This window comes from Crocodylus siamensis, chromosome 4, assembly GCF_052110815.1.
Source record: "Crocodylus siamensis isolate JL-2025a chromosome 4, ASM5211081v1, whole genome shotgun sequence".
Taxonomy (NCBI): domain Eukaryota; kingdom Metazoa; phylum Chordata; order Crocodylia; family Crocodylidae; genus Crocodylus; species Crocodylus siamensis.
Window position 1 is genome coordinate 25,342,730 of NC_143398.1, and position 25,068 is coordinate 25,367,797.

The window sequence follows — 25,068 nt, forward strand, 5'->3', positions numbered from 1 at the left end:
GTGCTTAGCACTGTAATAACAACAGAACATAATTTCTGCCACAAAGAATTTACAATTTTATATGACAAGCAGTGTGCAAAATGAGAAAAGGAAGCAGAGAAACAAACAAAAATATACAAACTCAGGAGTTCACCATCCCTTTCTATCAAAACAACCTGGATTATATTATATATTTGTAGGGTGGCAATGCCTAAAGAACACAATCGAATTCCCAATATGCTGAACACTGTACATATTGCAAAGACTAGATAGCCCAAGTATAGACTGAAAGATGACAATTAGATGCAAACAGAACAGGAAACACAGGTAAAGAGGCATCTCGTTTTTGAGGCATCTCATTAGGGTAATAAGCAATAATTGTACAATAATCAACTACCTAGCTATCCTAATGCTTAAAGGCTCTACAGATGAGCAGAACCTTTACTTGTCAACTCGGTTAGGTTTTCCATATGCAAGAAGACAGCATGGAAGACAGTGCAGACACCTTTGTTGGTAAGTTAATACAACGACTAAAACACTGGCATCGTTAGCAAAGCAAAGGAAATGGGGGGAGATTGTAAAAGGCCATATTTTGTAATGGTACCATCACCCCTTCCTGGAGGAGGAGACAAAAGTAGCTAAATCCCATATGCTCCATTCCATTGTCATGGTGATCCATATCAGATCCTGCACTGCTTCCATTCCCAAACTCAAAATACGGAGAGGTGCAAGTGAGAAGAGGAAACAGCTGCTAGACCTTTCCGCAGAACTAGGCAATGGCTCAGATGACAGCTGGAGCCCTTTGGAGGCTGCTTGCAAAAAGACATGACCAAGTCCTGCAAAAATTGTGAACAGGCCTTTGATAACCAGGAAGAAATGATTACTATTCCATAACTGTGGTTCTTTCCATATATATTCTGCTCTTGAGTGCGCTTCAGAATCATTCAGCCAGTACACGTATCTTGAATGTCCTGCTATGCAAGGGCATAAAAAAACCCAGCAAGTTTAATCTCCTCAGTCATTTTGACAGTACAGAATCCAAACAGTAGAAGCCTAGAGTGAAGGCAGATCATGAAATGTTTCAACTCACGCACATACAACTTGAAAAACCACAATTAACGAAAACTCATTTCTTCCAAGTATCTCTTCATCTACATTCCTCTTTTGATGACTCGCAAGTAGTAAAACCTACTAAACAGAGGTGAGACCTTAGACCATGGGCGGGCAATTATTTTGGGCAGAGGGCCACTTACTGAGTTTTGGCAAGCCATTGAGTGTTGCATGCCAGGCAGCCCGGGGCAAATTAATATTAATTTTCTAAATTTTTTAGGGGCCCGTGGGCCAGATAGAATGGCCTGGTGGGCCACATTTTGCCCACCCCTACCTTAGACTGTATTTAACAATTTCAGCCTCGCTCTATTTTAAAATAAGTATGTCCAACTTCTAAGCCCTAAGACCACACAACCCGGGGACCACATCAGTGGGGGTTGCACTGCATGCAGACGCACCACCCTTCCCCACAATGCTCTACCACGTAGGCGATTTCCCCACTTCCACTGCAATGCATGTCCTTGTAAGCAGCCCAAATGGCTGCAGGATCTCCACCCCTACTCCCCATTTGTGGCCCAGACTGACCCTCAGCTTCCTGCACTGCCATGCTGCTGCACCCCCAGGGTAAGGGCAAGAAGTGGTAAGCCAGAGCTATAGGAGGAATGGCAGCCAGACGAGAGCCCAGAGATTGCAAGTTAACTCCTTGCAGGCCGCATGCAGCCTACAGGCCACCAGTTGGACAGCCTTACTTCACAATATCAGATCTTGACACTTTCACTAGGAATAAATCTCTCATAAATTACAGACTGAGCTGTGTATTTCTGAGATAGGTATGCTTCTCAAAGAAGCTGCAAAGGCTGCCCGAGTTCTAGTGGAATGAGACAATCTGTGCTGGAAAATCTATACCAGCTGACAGAGTTCATGCAATCTTCTCCCCATACATCTGGACAGCCTCTGGAGTCTGATATGACCTGTCTTTTTCCCCCCATCTGCAATTATTAGAGTCTCCAGTAAACTCTAAATGAGTTGCTCCTATACATGTAAAATGTTAAGGCTCTGAGGACACCTAGTGCATGCAATCTAGCCTCAGCCTAATTTAAATATCATTTAGGAAGAGCCACAAGCAAACAAATTATTTAGTTCAAGGCAAAACTGGACATGGTCTTAGCCAGGAATTTGAGACAGGTCCCAAGCGTGACCTATCCTTACAAAGTATCATATTAAAAAGACTTGCCATAAGTACTTGTATTTCCCCAATTCTTTGGACTTGTATAACTGCTGATAGGATGAGTATTTTCATGAACAAGGGAGTCTAATGGGGATCCCACTAAACCTCCCATCTGGACAATATCGAGGTTCTGGGAAAGGAGGTTCCTGAACTGGAAGGAATGTGTGTAAAAGACCTTAGAAATGTACCTTCTGCAGGATGGCAAAAAATCTTCCCAGCCCCAAATGCAGAGTTGTTTTGATATGTCTATCAAATGGAGACACAGTCCTAAGCTGTCAGCATATAGTTTGGAACAGACAGGAGTTGGGAGCCAACAGAACAAGAAAAATAGCAGCATTCAACCAAATACTGAGTCTTTCACTTAGCTAAATACATTAATCTGATAGAATCTTTCATACTTTGGATCAGAATAGTCTTAATGTCCAAACAGCAGACTCTCTGCATGTCAATTATCCAGCTAACTCTGAATCTGTGAGATGCATGAAGCCGGGATATAAGACATTTCCAAAGTCCAGAGAGATTACAGTCTTAGCCAGATAGCGGCTGTGAAGAACATCATGGCCAAATCTCATTCTAACACCTTCCAAATGAGAGTAACAAGAAGGTAAATCATCACAGAAACCACAGAATGGGGAATGCATCCCACAGTGATCTGGGCCTTAGGCCCCTCTCTCAAGCACAAAAGATACTACTTGTTCTCTCCTGTTGTGAACAGTTTTATTTATTGTTGACCAGGCCATTGAAAGACGTTTCAGATGGCACAATTATTTTGGATTGTCCATTCGTGGTCCACTGAGAATTATCTGCTTGAACAAATTTTTAATCCAAAGCATTTTGCAGCCCTGGGATACATAGGTCTACACAAGAGACTGTGACAAAGTCATCGGTTCCAGAATCAGCCATATCCTGCCATGGAGGGACAACTAGCTTCATGCCTGCCCATGTTATATAAACTGGCCTCCAGTGGTAGTCAATCAAAGCCTTGAAATCCCCTTCCACCAGGAGCAGTGACACAGTTTTAACCTCTTGTTGTTCAGGTAAGCCAAAGGGGATTTAATAGTCTCTCTCCTGGAAGACCACTGGTTTTTTCTGCCGGTCTCTGATGCTTTGCTCAAGGCTCTAGCAGCCCTACCAGAATTTCTAACTCTCAATAACCAGATCTAAGAAAGCGGTTCTTAACCAGTGTTTTGCAACACGCTTCTAAGGTTACCACGGGGTATGTGTAGAGTCCCAGAAGCAGCCCAGCGTGGCCTGTCTCTGCACCTTTTGGGAGAGGCTGCCTAGGTCCACCCAGCCTGAACTGGATGGTGGGCCACTGTGCCCATGGAGGAATCTAGGGAAGACAAGCCAATGGAGAATAAACTGCAATTCCCCTGAGCCAGAGAAGATTTCAAGGAAGCATCACAGGGAAAAATCAGGAATTGCAGTGTGAACAGGGAGCAGGGGAGTAGAGAAGGGGAGGAAGGGGGCAAAGAGACCCAGGACTGCAGGGCCGAACTGGCAGCAGGGGAAGAGAATGCAAGAGAATGTGGCTGTCTCTGTAAGTAAATGAAGTTTCTGTTGCTCACAAGTGCACTGCAAACCTTGGTTCCTCTCATTTAGTCACAGCATTTTAACTCAGGCAACTATGGGGCTGTGACTCTGAAGGGTTTTATTTTCTGACTTCTCATGTACACAACTTCTCAACTATAATACTCCCTTAATGGTAGTGTTTCTGCTTGGTTTCCATGCTCTTAATTAAAAAAAAAAAAAAAAGATTAAAAAGAGAGAGAGATCTAAGCTAAGGTAAAACCATTTCTGAAGTCCCTTTAACACACATTCGTAAACATGTTAGTGCTTATTTTTCAACAATATTTTGAAGTAGGAAGCTGGATAAAAATCAACAATTTAAGAAAAAATTAAAACTTCATTTTTTAAATTTATATCAGATTTTTTATTTAATTGTATTTTTTATTAAGACGCTTTTAAAAAATAAACATATAAGCAGTAGCTTTAATTTAACATGTGTTAAAGCTCAAAGGTATCATGGAATAGGGATTATAACTTCTAATTATATACTATTTCAAACAATATATTCATGAAACCTTTTTAGAGAAAGTTCTATAAATAGGTCACAATAGGCCATGGACTATATCAGGGGCCCAATCTTATGAGCCCATAGGCTCCTCTATAGATTAGTAAAGATTAAAGAAAACCACTCTACTCATTGGGACTCAGGGCTCAGTCTAGAAGATCCCATTAAGCATCTCTGTGATGCTCAATTTCAGTTCTCAAACTGTGGATTTGTTTCTCCAGAGATCATAGGCAGGCAGTTCTTTGGGTAGATGTGATATCCTTTATTAGATCAATTAAATAGTTGGAAAAGTTGTTCTTTGCAAGCTTTTGGGCATAAACACCCTTCTTCAGACATAGGGAGAGTTTCTCATCTCCAGAGATAACATCCTTGCTAACAGTAGCATATGGAGACGAGAGATAACAGACCAGATTACCCACCCATCAGCCTGTCTTTCTGAAAGTTCTTGTACGCACAATCAACCCCTTACCTTTCTCTAAAAGTGCAAAGTTTCAAGAAGTTAAATGAATAAAGGATAGCAAAAAAAAAAAAAAAAAAAAAAGCACTTTTTGTAGAAAACAATGTTTAAATTGAGGCTTCCTGACCAGTGATTTAAATCGATTTGACTAAGGAGAATAGTCAAGGAAGCACTGAGGTCCCGGAGTGGAGGGGAGCCAGGTGTCCAAGAAGAGTGGTCACTCCTTAAGGAGACAATCCTCCAAGCCCAAAGGGAGGTAATCCCAAAATGGATCAAAGGGGGCAGGAAGGCACAAAAGCCCCAGCTCACCAAAAGCATCCAGGAATGTCTCCTAGCTAGAAGGGAGGCGTACACCCAACGGAAGGGAGGGACCATCACCAGGGAGGATTGTATTGCAGTTGCTTGGGGATGTAGGGGGGCAGTCAGGAAGGCCAAGGCGAATAATGAACTGAGACTAGCTTCCTGGATCAAGGACAACAAGAAGTCCTTTTTTAAATACATAGGGGGTAAAACGAAGGTTCCAGGTAACTTGGGGCCCCTGCAGGACACACTAGGAAATTTGGTCGTCACACCAGACGACAAAGCCAACATATTTAACAATTTCTTTGCCTCCATTTTCCTGAGCAGGGACTGGAACAGCCAAACCCCCTCTGGGCCCTCCTTAGATCCCAGGGGAGGCACACCTAGGCCAAGGGTTAGTGAGGAACTAGTTAGGGAACTTCTGGAGGGACTGGATGTATTCAAATCAGCTGGTCCAGACAATCTCTACCCCAGAGTACTGTGGGATTTGGCTGAGGTCAATGTGGGACCCCTGGCATGGCTTTATGAGCACTCATGGTGCTCTGGTGTGGTGCCAGAGGACTGGAAGAAGGCCAATGTGGTTCCAATCTTCAAAAAGGGGAGGAAGGAGGACCCAGGAAACTATAGGCCAGTTAGTGTTACCTCCATTTTGGACGAGCTTTTTGAGAAAGTTATTTTGGTGCATGTCCACAAGGGACCAGTGGGGGAGATTATGCTTAGGGGCAATCAACACTGGTTCATTAGTAGCAGGTCCCGTCAGACCAACCTGGTGGCCTTCTATGACCAGATCACCAAATCCTTAGATGCAGGGGTAGCAGTGGACATAGCCCTTCCAAAAGTCCAGAAAGACTTTGACAATGTCTCTCACCCCATTCTCATTAACAAACTGCAGGACTGTGGTGTTGACACCCACACAGTCAAATGGCTGGAGGGCTGCACCCAGAGTGGTGGTGGATGGGTCATTTTCGACCTGGAGGGATGTGGGCAGGGCTGTCCTTGGGCCCGCACTGTTCAACATCTTCATCAGTGACTTGGACGAGGGGGTAAATAGCACCCTATTCAAATTTGCTGATGACACTAAGATGTGGGGGGACGTGGGTACGCTAGAAGGGAGGAATAGGATGCAATCAGACCTAGACAGGTTACAGGGGTGGGCAGATGAGAACAGAATGGGATTCAACACTGACAAGTGCAAGGTGATACACTGGGGAGGAACAACCGGCACCATGCCTACAGGCTGGGGAACTCCCTTCTCGTCAGTACAGAGGCAGAAAAGGATCTTGGAGTCATCACTGATGCCAAGATGAACATGGGCCAGCAGTGTGGGGATGCAGTCAGGAAGGCCAACCGTACCTTGTCATGCATCCACAGATGCATCTCAAGCAGGTCCAAGGAGGTGATCCTCCCCCTCTGTGTGGCACTGGCCAGGCCGCAGCTGGAGCACTGCATCCAGCTCTGGGCGCCGCACTTCAAGAGGGATGTGGACAACATGGAGAGGGTCCAGAGGAGGGCCACTCACATGATCAGGGGGCAGCAAGGCAGACCCTATGTAGAGAGGCTACGGGACCTGAACCTGTTTAGCCTCCACAAGAGAAGGCTGGGGGGAGGGGGGGTCTAGTGACCTGTTACAAACTAGTCGGAGGGGACCAGCAGGCATTGGGGGAGTCCCTGCTCCCCCGTGCACTACCAGGAGTGACCAGGAATAATGGTCATAAGCTGGCAGAGGGTAGATTGAGGCTAGATATCAGGAGGCGCTACTTCATGGTCAGGGCGGCTAAAATCTGGAATCAACTTCCAAGAGAAGTGGTGCTGGCTTCTACCCTGGGGGTCTTTAAGAGGAGGCTAGATGTACACCTTGCTGGGGTCATTTGAACCCAGTACTCTTTCCTGCCATGGCAGGGGGTTGGACTTGATAATCTGCTCAGGTCCCTTCCCACCCTAGAAACTATGAAATCAAATCCACCCTCGCTGCTAAATTCAGTAAAGTTGTGGTAGGGTGCCTTGAACCTAACAGGGGGTACTTGAGAATCACTAGTTTAAGATGATGACCATGGCAAACAGCGCAGTTTACTGGTGTACTTCTGGACTCAATCACGTTCATCTAGGTCTTGCTGCCTAAGTTAAAAACATGCAGCATCTGGCTTCACATATGAAGAATAACAAAAAGTCCTTTTTCAGATATGTAGGGAGTTGGAAAAAAGCAAGGGTTACATTGGACCCCTGCTGAACCAAACGGGGCAGCTGATAACTGACACCCAAGAAAAGGCCAATCTGTTTAATGGGTAGTTAGCATCGGTCTTTCATGAGTCCAATGGGATCATCCTGTCTAGCAAGATGTGGGACAGACAGGGTGAGGGCGTATTTATATCCAACATTGGTGTTAATCTAGTAAAGGATCACCTTGTGAGGCTGGACACTTTCAAGTCAGCTAGTCTTGACAGATTACACTCTAGAGTACTCAAAGAGCTGGCAGGTGTCATAGCCCAACCATTGGCAAAAATATTTGGAAACTCATGGTGCTCAGGTGAAGTACCTGAAGACTGGAAGAAGGCCAATGTGGTACCCATCTTCAAGAAAGAGCGGAAAGTAGACTGCAGGAATTATAGGCCAATCAGCTTGATTTCAATCTCTGGTAAGATTCTAGAGAAAATCATCAAGGAGACCCTTCTGGATAAGCTGGCTGAGGGTAACATCCTGAGGGCTAGCCAGCATGGATTTGTCGTGGGTAGGTCTTGCCTGACTAATCTCACCTCCTTCTACCACCAGGTGACATATCACCTGGACAAGGGAGAAGAGATTGACGTCATATATGTGGACTTTAAAAAAGCCTATGATCTGGTGTCCCATGACCTCCTCATGGAAAAATTAGCCAACTGTGACCTTGGCTACACCACAGTCCAATGGCTGGAAAATTGGCTCTGAGGTTGAACCCAGAGAGTAGTGGTCGATGGTAGCGAATCATTATGGCACTCTGTGACCACTGGCATTCCCCCAAGGCTCTGTCCTTGGACTGGTTCTCTTTAACATCTTTATCAATGATGTGCACATTGATGTCAGAAGCGCATTGGCCAAGTTCACCAATGATGCTTAACTTTGGGGCATAGCGTCCACACCTGAGGACAGACTAGTGATCCTGGCTGACTTGGATAAACTTAGTAAGTGGGAGGATACAAACCTGATAATGTTCAATACCAGTAAATGTAAGGTACTATACCTTGGAGGGAAAAAAAACCCGCAGCATACTTATAAGCCTGGCAGTGCTACACTTGCTAGTACCACGGCTGAGAGAGACTTGGGGTCATGACTGACCACAAGATGAACATGAGCCACCAATGTGATGTCGCAGCTGGTAAAACAAACAAAACTCTGGCTTGCATCCATAGATGCTTCTCAAGTAAATCTCAGGATGTCATCCTCCCACTGTACTCTGCCTTGGTGAGGCCACAGCTGGAGTACTGCATCCAACTGTGAGCTCCGCAAGTCAAGAAGGAGCTCCGCAAGTCAAGAAGCTTGAGAGAGTCCAGAGGAGAGTCAAGCACATGATCAGAGGGCAAGAGAATAGGCCTTATGCAGAGAGGCTGAGAGCCATGGGACTCTTCAGCCTGGAAAAGCACAGGCTCAGGGGGGACCTGGTGGCTGCTTATAAGTACATAAGGGGTGTACATCAGGATCTGGGAGAACGTCTGTTCACCAGAGTGCCCCAAGGAAAAACAAGTACCAACGGTCATAAACTCCTCCAAAACTGTTTTAAGCTAAACATAACAAAAAAAATTCTTTACTGTCTGAGCCCCCAGGACCTGGAATAGATTCCCTCCAGAAGTGGTGCAGGCACATACTGTGGACTCATTTAAGAAACATCTGAATGCTTATCTTGCTGGGATCCTTTGACCCTAGCTGACTTCCTGCCTCTGGGGTAGGGGGTTGGACTTGATGATCTTTGAGGTCCCTTCCAGCCCTAACGTCTATGAAAGGACACAGATCACAGGCACACCCCATGGCACAGCTGACTATTGTTCCAATATTCATCAAGGGCTATATGAACACCCAGAAAGGGAACATGTATCCATAAGTATAGAAAGAATTCTGGCCCTTTAGTAGGAGACAAAGATACATCCACTAAGGCTGTGCAAAATGGCACTGTTCCATCTCGACTTGACTTTTGAGGTTTCGATGGAACAGTGTTTTGTTTCAAATTTCATTTTGATTTGAAACCACTGTTCTGTTTCATTTAATCAAAACAGTGATGCTGTTTCAATGTTTCGCCCATACGCTATAATGGGGAAGCTCAAAACAGCCTCTCATGAGGCAGGCAGATGGGGGCCTGCAACCCAGGAAGAGCTGTGCCAGTCCTCCCGGGACTGTGGGCCCCAATCTGCCTGCTAGATGAGGGAAGGAACCTGGGTGCTACCTCCTGGGATCAGGGAGCTGGGGAAGGGAACTGAGCCCAGCTGAGCTAGATTGGGCTGAGAAAAGGAACTCAGCTCAGCTAGGCTGAGTTCCTTTCCCCAGCTTGATCCTAGAACTGGGGAGGGGAACTGAGCCTGGGCTCAGTGCCCTTCCCCTGCGATGTGAGCGGCTTCCCGCAGCTCCGCTACAGGAGGCAGGGCTGCACTCCCAGCTGAGTCACACAGGTCTGTGGAGCTGCTGGGACCACAGCCCTGGTTCTCCTATCTCCCACCACCCTGGCTGTTTTGAAACTCAAAACGTTTTGAAACTTTTATAATGTTTCAACTAGCTTCACTTTGTTTTGAGGCTGTTTCGAAGCCCTTCATTTCAATTCGTTGTTGCTGTTTCAAGTTCGAAATTAGTCGAAACAGTGTCAAATTGAAACAGCTGGCAAAATTTTGCACAGCTAAAACATCTAACATCTACTGCTGTATAATTCATAGTAGTGCTGATAACGCATCCAGCTCTGGCATCCACCAGGATGGAGGACGTTACCCTTCAGACTTTTTCTGCTGCATTACCATTCTCTCTGCAAACTCATTTTTCCTTTCCCAGGTCCTCAGGTTTTCCTTTCCCAGGTATCATTCTATCAGACTGCTGGCCACTGATTCTATTGAACACAACACAGGGTTAAAAGTGGGCAAGGTGGTATGAGACAAATAGGAATTATGGGCACAGATAAAGAGAGACAAGCTTGATGCTGATGCCATAGCAGTTCTCAGAGTGGTGTAGCAGGTGAGTTGCTTGTCTCTGTCCTGTTAGGAACAAAATGCACCCAAACAGCTAGATACATTTTATCACAAGACTCGCTGCTAGACTGATAAGTTCCACCCATGCTAACCCAGCTTCTGCAGAGCCAATTGTGAACATTACTTTAATGATCCAAACCTCTGATGACTTTGCCAAGCCAAACCACCCACTGGTTCCACACAATCTCCTTCCACTATCTTCTTTTAAGTAAGCACTGATGTCTAAATTTAAAACCGTGGAGTGACTGTTTTCTACTTCAGTGTTTTTAGGGGCCACTATGCAGACCATCAATACCTGTAATAAGCTGAGTGAGGTTTTTGTTTTTTTGTAACAGGTGTGGGGGAGGAATTAAGCAATTCCTTTCTATTCCTATGGTCTCTCCAATCAAGACTGTAGATCTGTTCCCTACTCCACCCATTTATATTAATATCTTGAAGAACACAGGAAATATAACCATTGTCTCTAAGATACTATGGGAAATCTGTTTCTCATTACTCTCCTTACCACATGAGTAGGCTCAGAAAATGCAGAACTAGAGCAACTAAAACATTAAGACTCACTTGACCCATTATAATAAAATCAGTCCAGATAGAAAGCTAAGGACCTCAAGCACACAGAAATTCATCACTACCCATTTTCAATCCGTTCAACAACAAAATTTGTGCAAATTTTCATGATAGACTTTTAATTGTTTTTAAAAATCGACTCTAGTGGTAAACTAAAAAACCAACCATGTTTTGACAAAAAAAATCTGTTGATTAGCAACAGCAACAACAACAATACAGAATATAATTCTTTCATACACTATTGCGCATGTATAATTTGAACATTTATTACAATTACCACAGAAAGCATTTATAAATGGATATAATGCTAATTGAAAATGAAGTATGTGACTAACAACATGTCCCACGTTATGTGATCACGTGACAATGGATAAAGTTGGAGGAAAGAGAGGATTGTAAAAATCCTCACTTTGATAGATCAAAATAGTAAAACAGTATTTCTATTACCATAATTTATTGTGCTGTTTATAGAATAAAACTAACTTGAACTCACAGTTTTTATTTTTGTAACATTTGAAAACAATAAGATAGCTGCATTCATAACGTGATCTGACTTGGCAGATTTTATTTTGGTAATAAGTTCATTCACACACAGAAATCACAGTAACATATGACAACGTTATCTTTATAAACGGTATCAAAAACATTAAAATGCAGACTTTAGATAGGATTTCTAATTTTTTTACCATGACGTACATAAACTCGTTATTACTTTTAATAACGATCAAGCTCAGATGACTTACATGACCCTTCCTCTCTATTAACAGATTGTTATAATCTATTATATCCAAATGTAAAATTAAGGTCAGGAAAGGAATGCATCCATTCTTTTACCAGTGCATGCTTTATTTTGTAATAATTATACCATTTAACAGATACTGATACTATATTTTGAAAATGCTGACTCTACACAGTACATAAATATTGAAGTCATACTCCTTTAGCGTGACAAAGATGCAATTAGAAGCATGCTGAAAAAACATCTACTAACAATGTGAAAAGAAGTAAATAATGAATGCCCTACGTTCTTTAAGGGTATGGGCACATACATTTGGAGCTACTTCTAACACTGTGTCATTCAGTTTAAAACTGGAGCAGTTCTGCTACATTGGGAGGTCATTCTCAGCAGTTGCTCCTGAGCGCTGGAACTCCCTCCCTTTTGAGGCCTGCCAGAGCACAAGCCTGGATACCTTTCAGAAGTACTGTAAGACTTCCCTATTTGGACAGAAGTTTGCTTTGTACAGAAGAGCACTTAAGAGGGGAAGGGGTACCAGTTTTACCCCAGGCTGAGGAAATGCTGCCAAAAAGTTGTAGAACTGAAGACCACTCCATAAGGGGAAAAATTAGGTTTTATAATGCTGGTCAGCAGCCAGTCTAGGAACTGAGCCCCGACGGACAGTCAAGTGGATGATCTTCTTTGCTCCAGCAGCCAAACTGGTTCCAAATGCACTGGCACTTGTCTTTCCTTTGGATTAGGCCAGCAAGGCCAAGAGGGTGACACTAATGTGTAAGCAACTCAGTTTCTCCATATATACTGCCCAGACTTTTTGCACCCTGGAGAGGTCGCTCCAGCTTTGCTTTATCTTTCATGTTCAGCAAGCTGATGCCTCACTCTGTGCAATTTTAGTGTCCCGAGAGACAGCTATCTACTACTACTAGCAAAAAAAGCTAGGCTGAGATTTGTTTTTTTAGGGGGGGCTCTCTGCTTTATGTTGATATTTTAGCTCCTTTATAAGATGTTTTATTCTCTTGTCGTTCTCCTGTTCTGTAAGTTATTCTGCTCTTTTACTGTAAGCCATCCTGAGCCTTTGTTGAGAAGGGAGGCATATAAAATCAAATAAATAAATGAATAAATAGATAAATCAATTTGCATCTTTCCCAGATCATCCACACGATAATTAAAATATGAGCTGCTGCCGCTCTTGAAATATTCCCATTTTGAAACATCTCCAGATGTACATGTATCCATAACCTGAAGCACATTTTTAAAGTCTAGAGTTAACTTCTGCTATAGTCGCTGCTGCTTTTACATCAGCGACAAACCTATACCTCAAATCAAAGTGATTTGAGAAATGCACTGGAACCTAAACTGAAACAATATAAAGATCCCTGCAGCATGTTATTCAGAGAGCAGCAGAACACAGAGTGCCATGGAGTCTGTCTTATCTTTGGAAGAGAAGGCCCACTACTGCTACCTAAATTCAGCTTTAAGTAGGAACACACAAACTTAACTGCAGCATTTAGCTGTCTGATAATGGTTTCATATTATTCTTGAAGATTCTAGATCCTGGTTTTTTCAAGGATTACACAATTTAAAAAAGGTAGTTAATTGTCTTGCCCTCAAAAATGCATGTTTAAAAAATTAATAAAATGAAGAGTTTTAAAGGAAACAAGGAGCACAAGTGTCGTGTTTAGATAACCTGATATACTTCAAGAACTTAATCTTCATAGACAGGACATTTCATCATTCAAGAGTTATGGGGGTACCACTGGAAGAAGATGAGAGCAGCAAAGAAATGATGATCCAAAGGAATTCTTAAGAAGTTCACAGGGAAAGAGTTCTTAAGTATCTGAACACTGAGTCCCTATGGAAGACCATATTTTCTTGAACAAAAATAAATAAATCAGAGAATATTAACAGATAAAGTAGCCCTCATGAGTTAAATTCAAACTGTGAAATGCTAGCACTAGCCAGCAGAAAAACAAGGTGGGATTTTTCAGCTGACAATTTGGGATTTTAAGTCCCGATAAAAGTAATGGGATTTGTCATCTGAAGTCACTTAGGTGAAGAGTATTTTTGTTAATTCCAATACCAGGAGCACTACATTTGCATCAAGCACACAAACCAATTCTTTTTTTGGAAGAAAAAAGGCTGAACATTGTTGTTAAAGTAACTGGGAGAAGTCAAGGGCATTAAATTAGATGAATAAACCAAGTCTTTCAGGGCAAGAACTGTGTGTTTTTATACAGTATTTAGCTATTTATTTATTTTATTATTTATCCCCAACTGTGATCAAGGCCATTTGGGTACCAATACAAAATAAGACAAGGAAGCAAAGATAAAATCTAAAGCAACAGATTCAAAAATATTAAATCAAAACTGCAAAAAGACTGCTACATGAATAGTTACAGAGAAGCAAGTAGATGACAAATGACTTGAGCATAGGCAACAAAAAGCCAAACAGAATAGCTGCCAAAAGGAAGGGAGTGAATGGAGGCCAACAGAATGAAAAAGGAAGCCAGTAAACCTGACCAATGTCCTAGGAGCATGACAGCAACTTTAAACTACAGAGATAATTCAGAAGGGAGGCTGCCTCCCAGACTAAATGTAGCATGAGTTGCTGGAAATAGTTCATTAAATTATAATTTACATATGGAAGTCTTCTCCTCCCAGTGACTGAAGGTTTTATACTACACTGTGGGTGTGCCTACACATGCAAATAATCAGGGAGCAGTTTACCCTTGAGTAAACTACTCAAGAGTAAACTCTCCTGAGCGCATGTCTACATTTGCAGGGACATGGGAGCAGATTTGCTGCTCCTAGCAAGACTCCTCCCATTCCCTGCAGCTCTGCAATGGGCCCCTGCAGCAGCCAGGGGGAGCTCTAAGCTCCCTTTGTGCGACAGCCCAGGGGTCAGGAGGTAGTTGTCTCCTGGTGGGGTGCGGGACATTGCTTCCTGCCCCCAGGAGCTGCCTGCTGCTGGGGCAGGCTTCTCCACTGAAGCCTGGGAGGGGAGAGCCTCACAATTGGGGATCTGGGCTGAGATACCAGAATCTCCCGGAGTCAGCCCTGCAACTGCAGAGCTGATGCTGGGAGATAAAAATCTCCCAGTCCAGGCCAGTCATGGACTTGAAGTGGAAGCTCCCTGGCCCCTGAGCTGTCCCACAAGGGGAGCCTAGAGTACAGTTCTCAGGTAGCAAATATACTCATGATTAGAACCTATTACTGTGCAGTAAGTGTCTATACATGTAGACGTGAACACTTACTGCACAGTAATTAGCTCTACTGCACAGTCAAGTGCTGACACTCCTTGTATGACTGAATGGCTACACCAGTGACTCTCAACCTTTTCAGATTCAAGACACTCTTTGTTAGATGTTAGGAACCCATCACTGGACTCCAGGCACGCCTCTGAACATGCCAGATCTTTGCTTTCTTTTTTTGATTATGGGAACAAAATACAGAAATGCTTTTGTTGCAAAGAGCTCAAGAAAGGCGGCAACAAAGGCCATAACAGGTCAGAATATTTTGGATGTTATGGAGTCTGATTTGAAATCTCTTGGTTTATTTTCAAATCATGTGTTGATGCAACAAATGTGCTAATACGGGCAACCTTAAAAAGGGCCTTGTGGCATGCTGATTAAGAATCACTGGGCTAGAGACTTAGAAAGAGTGTACCATAGTTTCAGAGATGCGTTCATTTCCAAGCATAACAAAGAAAGTATGTACTGATATTGAAGTCAGTGCTGTAATGGAAATTTTTCTGGATTCACAGATCCAGAACACTTTCAGAGGTAACAATAACTGGATCAGGTGATAAACTAGGCTACCCATTATTTAAGTAACTTTCTAATATGAAATATAATTTGAATTTTAAACTAAAAAAAATAGGGAAGACCGCTATAAAGGAATTTGTCCTCTAGAATTTTAACATTTTATAGGAATGCAAATTATGTCTGACCATTTCAAAATGTGGAACTGTTTGGCTTCACAGCACCAAATGTGCCTATACCACTTCAAATTTTGACAAGCATTCTGGACAGAAGTTTTCAAGTCACACGTCTCTAGAATGTACTTCAGACATTTAAGGCAGTCAACAGGAATCCTTCCCTCCCTCAGCTCCTTCACCATCTTAAAATATTTGAGAGACTCAGGTGACAGCTAAACACACATCCTACCTCAGAGAAGGAATTCTAGTACTTCCTTATTTTTGGCTGGGCACATACCCAAAACTCATACAAGTCTCTTAAAGTATTCAGGAAAGAGCTTCAATTTAATTATCTTTAAAGAACTTTTTACATTCTCTCTGTTATTCCACCTCTGATACATGCCATGATCTCAAATTGTGGTTAAGGCTGAAACTCTGATCGTGGTTTACAATCTTAAAAATAAATGGCAGTTCCTTCCAGAACTTCTCTAGGCTCGTTCCAGCCTCTGTATATACCCAGGTTTAGAGCAAGAATGCTGAGAATGAGCAGCGCCACCTCTGCAATGGCTCCTCCCAGACAATGGAGGTTAGTGTGGCACCAGCTTTTAAGACAGCAGTTCTCTCTCAGCTACTCTCAATTTCCTTTATGCTGTTAAAGCTGCAAGGGAAGAGGAGGTGCAGCAGTAGTCAGGTATCTTAGGGCTGTGTCAGCATAGAGATGAAAAAATGGAGGCTTCAAGGGAATGAGAGGAAGTAGTTAAGAAGAACTGGAGAATAGAACATGAGTAAGAGAATGCAGGGACAGCATGAATTAAGTTCTTCTGCAATCTATCCTCAATATGCGCAGAAGAATCATGGCTCCTACCACTGCTGACAGCCCTCCCACAGGCTGATCCAGGTTCTCTGCAGCATCAGCTTTTTCAGAGCATCCCTGGCTCATAAGTGCACTGAAGTGTCTCAGAGTAGGGCTATTATACTTTAAGTCAGCAGTCAGCAACCTTTTTTCTTGGGGCAAACTGCAATAACCTAGATACGGTCATTCGTGGGCCAGCCCTTCTCCTCACTGCCAGGCTGTGGGGAAAAGAGTGCTCAATGCCTGGCCACAAGTGAAGCTCTGCAGTGAAACGGTGCTCCCATCAGGGAGGAGCTCTCCCTGTGAGGAACTGATGAGCACTAAATGCCTTAGAGCAGCGGGTCCCAAACTCTGAGAGATTGAATACTATTTTAGCCATCAGTGGGAGGGTTTGGGATTGACAGAGTGGTTGGGAGTAAAAAGGTAAGAAAGGTTTATTGACTTAACAAACACACAACTACACGTAGTATAACAAGACAACAATGACAAACGATAACAATTTGCGTTGGCAACTTATCGGCTTCTCTCACAATTCTGCATCTTCCTTCTGCTGATTTCCGGACGTGCTAGCCAATTTATAACTTTTGAGTTACACTGTTGACTCAGCTACTCACACTCTTACACTACGAACTTTCCTTATGACTGACTAATAGCTGTATAAGCTTTTGCAATTTTCTGATAAGGTTAATTTTAACTGCATCACAACATACAGCTTACAATGCATGAACAAATGATAAGAAACATCTGGTCTAATCCTCACAGAGCATTCAGCAAGCACCTTCACTATATAGACACAACTTTTAGCTGTCACCCACACCACCAATTTAAAACAATACAACCTTAAGTACCATCAGCAAATTTTTCAGTTCAACCTTAAGTACCACTAGCAAATTTTTGTCATATAAAGTAATTATAATAAACTTGTTAACGTGTACCACTGGTGGTACCTGTACCACAGATTGGGAACCACTGCGCTATAGAAAGGGAGGCGAGAACCGAAGGAGAATGGCTATACAAATAGTTGACTGTTTAACCCTGAGCAGGGAGGAAGGTTTTGGTTAAACGGTTGCTTGCTTTTTGGTTTTGCTTGATAGAGTTTACAACCAGAGGACAAGCTGTGGCTATTGGAGAAGGTCTGGAGGCCACAGAGGGTGTCGGAGGGAATGTGATGGCTTGAGTCTGCCTCGGGGCAGGGGCACAAGCCACAGGGGTGCCCCAGGGGCATGTGGGTACTTTGGGCCCTGCCAGGGGCAGGAATCAGTATGCGTGCAGATGGAGACTGAGAGCATCCAAGCCAGACAGATAAAAATAAATGAGGTGACCTGAAGCCAAGAGGGCTAGAGAGGGGCAGAAACCAGGGCCAGGGGCTGAAAGCCCAAGAGGAGCAGACATCAGGACCAAGAGCCCAAAGCCCAAGAGGGGCAGAAACCAGGGCCAAGGGCCCAGAGCCTGACAGAGCAAGACATGGGCCCAGAAGCCAGATCCAGTATATTGGGCCTGGGCAAAAGGCCCAGCTAGAGAAGAGGGATAGAATCTGGGAAAGCCAAGGCCCAACAAGGGTGTGGGGGCCTGACACTGTCTTGAGGGCAAGATGCCCCATTATTATTATAACTGGTAACATCTGCAAGGCATGGGCATGATTATAGGGGATGTCAGAGGCCACAAAATTTGTCCTTAAGGCAATTAGTCTGCTAGAGCATGGACAGACCAGGAGTGCCTCACTTAGCACCTGAGAGGCTAGGTCTGGGAGGGACCCACTGACTGATACAAGACAAGGGCTCACTCCGGGACCCTGGGGCACCCTCTGTCTTCATCATTCAAACTAATTTCATCAAGGCATGGCAGGTGAGAGGAGGAAGGAAGGTGTCTAAGAGCTGGAGTGGGGCAGGAGCCATGTGGCCACCAGCGGCCGTCCTGGCTGCCTCTGGGGGCTCAATCCTATTACAGATGCCTAGAAACTTTAAAAGTAAAAGCTAAAATTATGCACAGTCTGAGTATACCTAGAGAGGCATATAAATATATCATTTGGACTATACCAAGTTGATGGGTTGTTTGACACCACTGACAGATATTATATCTATACATGTTCACCTGAAGTCTTGCTCATTGTACCTTCTTATTTTTCTTCAATTATTTTCAGGTAGCATTTGAGATCTTATGCTTCTTTTTATCCAGTTGGCCAGAGATGTAGTTAATTTATTTCAAATAAACCAATCAAACATTTAAACAAAATCCTTGCAAGTGGGAAAGTTACCAGGGATGAGGAGCAAAATCTAGATTTCTCAGTGCACAGCTTTCTTTCTGACAAAAGCCATTTTGTGCTTAATTCAATCACAATTAAAGACAACTGAATTCCTTCTATTGACTTCAGCAGGAGCTGGTTCAGACTAAATAAGAACATCCTGACAAAAATTCAGTTCTTTGTCTTTTAAAGACAAGTATGAATGACTACCATTCATAAAAGGCTTCCATATTCTGGCTACCCAACTATATGAACTCGTTTGAATGACAGATCAAGAAACACCGAGCTCCATGCAGAAACACTTCACTCCAAAGAACCACCTTCCAGAAAAAAAAACAAACAACAGTGGTTCTCTGACTGCTCTGTTTAGAAATAAAAATAGCAGTAGCCAAAACTATTAATTCATCTTGCATCAATATAGTCAGAATGGCAATATCACATTTTAAAAAACTCTTTGTTGGTTGATAACATCATCAAATTATAAATCTTTGCTTTTCACTATACAGTTTTTACACTGAATTGAACTTAGACATTGTAACTGGACTGGGTTTTAGGACTGTGCAAAATGGGCCATATTCAATTCAGATTCGGCCCAAATCGGGGACAGTGATTTGATTAGTAGATTCGGATCACAGTCCCAAATTGATTCGGCCAAATCTGAAGATTTGATGCCGATTGGGAGAATCAGCAATTCAGCCACAGGTACCAGGCACAGCTCGTGAACAGTGCAATGGTGGGGCGGATGGAGTGTGTACAGGGGATCCCCCCCATATACTCAGCAGTGAACCCAGAAGTGGACCGAAGTGGACCGTGGGTCCCCACCCAGGGCCCAGCAGGCACCAGTCGCCAAGCTGGGAGAGTGCAGGGGGGAAACACATGACAGCGCGCTCCCTGGCAGATGCAGAAGTGCTTCTGGTCCACTTCCAGGTCTACTGCCAAGTGTGCTGGGGACCCCCTCATGCTCCTGTGGGACGCTCCATCTACCCTAGCATCTCAGCATTCACAAACCGCTGGTACCCTGAGGTAGGTAGAAAAAAAACATTTAAAGCTGTGTCTATGTCCAAATCATCGAATCTCTCCAAATCGATTCAGAGGATTCCAGTTCAATTTGGAGAGATTAAAGGGTCTCCTGATTCAATTTAGAGATTTGGCCCCCAAATTGGGCCAAATCCCTGTCTAATTGAATCAGTGACTGAAGCATCGTAGCCCTACTGGTTTTCTTTTGCTTTCTAGTCCCCAGGCACCACTGCAGCTCTTTCTATGTGTCCTCTGACCAAAGGTTGTTTTTGTTTTTTAATATCATGAGCCTAGATGAGAGCACTAGGGCAACCACAGCAATTCTAAACAGAAGACAGATATTTTGTGGTCTGGTATGGATGCCAATATGTCTGACAATTTTTTGTCTTCTGTATTTGCAGCTGAATTTCCGCTAGATAAATTAAAATACATAATTAAAAAAACACATTAATTCAGTTTTATGTTATTCTTTAATCCTCTTTGTAGTTCAAGGTTGGACATGTCATGTCAGTGGCCCTAGAAGAGGACCTAGGCAGAGCAAAGATCAGTTCTTAACTGCACTGGCTACTCTCAGGGCTGCAAAGGAGAGTTTGGAGGACAAGGAAAGTAGACAGGCGAAGTAAAAATGTTGAAGGCAGGGGAGAAGCCTGGCAGAAAACAGAGCCTGTGCCTGGATCACAAAGGTCACTAAAAGGGAGGCAGGAGCACTGTTGGACTCCATTGACAAAACTACTTACACCATTTCAGTGACATGGTGCTTAGTTCTGTTAAGTCCTATCATTATGAACGTGTGAATGCTTGTGTATCATAGCAAACACTGTGGGATGGGGGTGAGGAAGAGGGCACAGAGGCCATTACAAGCCACTAAGGGTTGCAATGATACTGGTATCATCAAAATAATGACCTGCAAACCAAAGTACAGTGGTTCTCAAACTTTTATTTGTGTGGACATCTTGTATAATCTTATGGATCACTACTTTCACACATTTTGATTGAATGGGCTATTCCATTCCATGTGGAATTAAAACATTACTCTGGCAACAGCAGAAATTGCTTACATGGAAGTGTCATATTTAAAAACAAAATACCTATCCAAACTACAAACTATACAAACTACAAACAAACAAACTGTAAGTTAATAGATGGAAATAAGAAAGCATCATGTGACCTATAGTTTCATAGTAGTTAGGGGTCAGAAGGGACCTGAATCTACTGTAACCCCCCGCCACTGGTTGGAGCACACACTGGGATCACACGAGCCCAGACAGTTGTTCATCCATACACTGAAGCCCATCCTATTACCATCCACCCACTTTTATAGTCTGTCTAAGTCTAATAGCAGCCTCTCCCCCCCTTCTAGCATGCCTACCTCTCCCCACATCTTTGTGTCATCGACAAACTTGGACGTGTTTTCCACCCCCTTGTCCAAGTCACTGATGAAGATGTTGAACAGTGTAGGCCCCAGGACCAAGCCCTGGGGGATCCCACTGTTCACATTCCGCTAGGTCAAGTACGACCCATCCATCGCCACTCTCTGGGTGCGCCCCATCAGCCAATTTTTGACCCACACAACTGGGTAAGCATCAATGCCACAGTTGCTCAGTTTATTAATGAGAATGGGGTGAGAGACAGTGTCAAAGGCCTTTTTAAAGTCCAGAAAGACTATGTCCATGGTTTCATCATCATCCAGGGATTTAGTTACCTAGTCATAAAAGGCCATCAGGTTGGTGTGGCAGGACATGCCTTTGATGAACCCATGTTGATTTCCCCTGGGCATGATCTCCCCTGCTGGCCCCTCACAGATGTGCTCCTTGATAATTTTTTCAAGGATTTTCCCCAAGACTGATGTGAGGCTTACAGGTCTATAGTTTCCTGGGTCCTCCTTTCTCCCTATCTTATAGATGGGGACCAAATTAGCTAGTTTCCAATCTCCGGGCACCTGGCCCATGGACCACAATCGTTTGTACAGCCGGGCCAAGGGCACAACAATGACCACCGCCAGCTCCCTCAACACCCATGGGTGGAGGGCATCAGTGCCGGCAGATTTAAAAACATCCAGCCCTTCCAGAAGATCCCTAACTACTTCTGCGCAGAACCGAGGTCTGGCAGTGCTATCCTCAAGATGGTCTGTCCCCTGACAGGAGAGCTGTCCTGTTCCCTGTCCAAGAAAACAGAGGTAAAGAACTTGTTAAAGATTTCGACTTTCTTGTCTGGTGTAGCCACAAGTTTACCATTTGAGTCTAACGGGGCCCTACATTACCTGGTGCCCGCTTCTTACTCCCAATGTATTTGAAACAGGACTTTTTGTTGTCCTTAATCCTGGTCGCTAGAATGAGCTCCATCCCTGCCTTGGCTTTCCTACACTCACGGGCCAAGGAGGAGTATTCCTCCTTGGTGATAGCCCCTCTCTTCCAGAGAGTGTATGCCTCCTTTTTGGCCCTCAGGCATTCTCAAATGTCTTTATTGAGCCCTGGGGGTTTTAGAGCACTCTTACCCCGCTTCTTTCTCTCGGGGACTGTCACACTCTGACCCTGGAGGATTGTCCCCTTAAGGTACAACCATCCCTCATGGATTCCCATATCTTCTACCTTTTGGGCCCTCAGTGCCTCCCCCACTAATCTCCTCAGTTCGTTGAAGTTGGCCCTTCTGAAGTCAGGGGCTTTAGTCTTGGTATAAGCCCTCAACACCCTGCGCTGGATGGTGAATTTCGGCAGGCAATGAACACCGTCACCCTGGTGATCAAGGACCTGCGGTCCTCTCATCAGGTCACCCTGAGTGGCCAAGACCAGGTCCAGCAAGGCCCTAGTGGGGCTGTGCACCTCCTGGATGAGGTGGAGGTCCTGTATTTCAGCTAGGAACCTATGTGAACGGTCAGACCTGGCTGATTGCTCCTACCAGCAGGTATCTGGGTAATTTAGGTCCTCCCATGACAACGACATCCCTAGACCCAACTGCCTCCATAAGCTGTATTGAGAAATCCTGGTCCAACTCAACTCCTTGGCAGGGTGGTCTATAGTAGACACCCACCATAAGATCCCCTTCGCCTTGCCCCCCTTGAAGTTTGACCCATAGTGCCTCTGCCTGACCTTCCTCTGCCCCAGCCTGACAACTTATGCATGTCAGTTGGCAAGAGACATCCTGAAGAGCTTGGTACAGCTGAGGTAAAAGAGCAAAGTGCTGGGGACATCCTGAGTATACAGCTAATTTTCTCCCGGCATTGAGTACAACTTTGGGCAAGAAAATAAAAAGATCGGTAAGGCATGATTCAGATGGAATTCCAGAATGAGTTTAAGAATTAATTTAGAGAGTGGTTTTATCACCACCACAACTTTGGCTCTGTTGACGGCAGTCCAACCATAAAATCATGGAGTTTGTAGTCTCTTTATACTGATGTAATGGTCAGGAGAAACAATGTCTTGATGGTAAGGTTCTGTACTGAGCACTCAAACACTGTCTTCAAAGGAAGGTGCCGTAAGTTTGAGGACAATGTGAAAGTACCATGTCAAAGTTGAGTCCCTGATGACAAGGAAAACATGAAGAATGCTCTTGAGGAACTTTGATCCTGGAGGGTATATGACCATTAAATAAGATCACACTGGAGTAGAACACATCAACAAAGGAAAGAGCCCTTCCAAAAGATAAAAAACATTAAATACTTTCAGAAGTGTCACATAACCCAAAGTCTCAGATACTGCTGGGGAGGGAACCAGTAAAAAAACTGCTGCTGCTCCAGCTGCCCATTTTGCTAGCAGCACAATTTTCTCCTGGCAGTTGGAAGTCAACACAGCCTCCATGCATCACAGATGCCCCAGGTGCCTGACTGTGTTGTTATACCTCTGCTCATTTAGCTCTTAGTTCACCATAAATGTCACTTTTATCCTTTGACAAGCTGAAGAGGTGAGAAGCAACACAAACAACTGTCAATCAGTGTTTTGTATTATGCCACAAACTGCCCTAGGGTTCAGCTTAATAAATAAGCATTTCCTAATGACAAGTGTTCTACTACTGAATCCCAAACTATCAAGAATTTTCTACAAGTGACTTCTTGAAATGTAAAGCTTTAAGTACATGCACTATAAGCAGGACAAAGTTATAGTCTATTTTTTCTCTTGTGAATACAGTATCAGAAATGCAGTACATGACCATCACCTACTTTATAGACAGTCTGTGGGCGGTAAGCCTTTCCTTTTATCATATTTTCTGTTTCCTGTATTTAAACTACAGTTTTAGATTAGGTAGTCTAAAAAGGAAGATTAAACACATCTGAAAAGCTGCTCCACTTAAAGTGTATTGATGTTTTCTAGTTCTCCCCTATTTTCCATTAGGCAATGCCTCAGAAATCTCTTGTAGGGAATAATACAGTGTAATCTACCTTTCAGGTAAGCATACAGTCAGAAACACTTTGCACACAATTCAATGGTGAGTATAAGTAATCTTTTGTTTTGGTAAATTCACAATTTAAGAGTTAAGAACATAACATCTACTGTTGTGTACCAATATAAATATTGTAAGGGTGGCAGGTTTCTTAGTCCTATTTCCCCATCAACACAAATCAATAAAAATGTTATTTTTATGTTGTCTGAGAGTCGAACAGTTTTCAGGAGAGAAGCTGAATGCATAAAATGTGTCACTAATTCTTATTTTGTGTGCAGGTTCTCATGCAAGTATGTTTGTGACAACCCTTACATTTTCACCCGGTGTTTTTCTTCTAAATCATAACACAAAATATGGGCAGTTTTTGTAAGCTAATTTGGCAAGTCGCAATGTCAGTCTCTAAATCTTACAGTTAAGGCACTGGACTAGCATTAAAAGATGCTGGGGGTTCAATTCCTGGCTCTGCCACAGAGTATTTCTGTGTCCCTGTGTAAGTCTTTCTAGACCCCAGTACCTAATCTGTAAAGCGGGGATAATACTTCTTTTGCCCACCTTGTCTATTTAGGTAGTGCTTTTCATTGTTTCCTTATCATGCATCTGTACAAAACCCCCCACAATGGAGCCTTGATCTCAGTTACTACTTTTAAAAGAGAATGTTGCTGGGACAATGGCTAATGCTTGAAATCTCACAACTTTTCTAACAAAGAACATCACAGATAAAAAGATTCATCCTAAAAAAAGATATACCCTAATTTTATATACATCAGTTTCACAAAAACCTAATCATATGTATGCTCTCCAGTATAGGAAGAGTCTCTAGGAGAAGTAAACCCATGAGCTTTCCCATTTCATTAAGTGTTATTATGGATTCCTTTACTTACTGCTGTCAGAACATCCAATACTGCTGAAGAAAGTATTTTCCTTATATTCCACCACTCGGTCATCAGACAATTCATAGAAAATTCAATCTAGTTTCTCCTCTTCTTTTAACGTTAGATATGGACTAAATCTGAAAGAAGAGAAAATGATTCCGCCACTGCTGCCTAAGCAGGAAAATCTGTTTTCTCCCCCAAGTCAATACAG

At 43.4% G+C, this 25,068-nt stretch overlaps 1 protein-coding gene across 3 annotated transcripts in view; it reads right to left on the reverse strand.

Moving 5' to 3' along the window:
- The window catches only part of ATXN7L1 (ataxin 7 like 1), a 195,793-nt gene that overhangs the window by 131,198 nt on the left and 39,527 nt on the right, over positions 1-25,068 (reverse strand). Inside the window, exon 3 of one of the 3 annotated variants that reach the window (XM_090042021.1) lies at positions 24,867-24,994. The exons of the other annotated variants lie outside the window; for them this stretch is intronic. The gene's annotated coding sequence lies outside the window, so the exon portion shown is untranslated. The remainder of the gene's footprint in view (positions 1-24,866; positions 24,995-25,068) is intronic. 3 annotated transcript variants of the gene reach the window in all.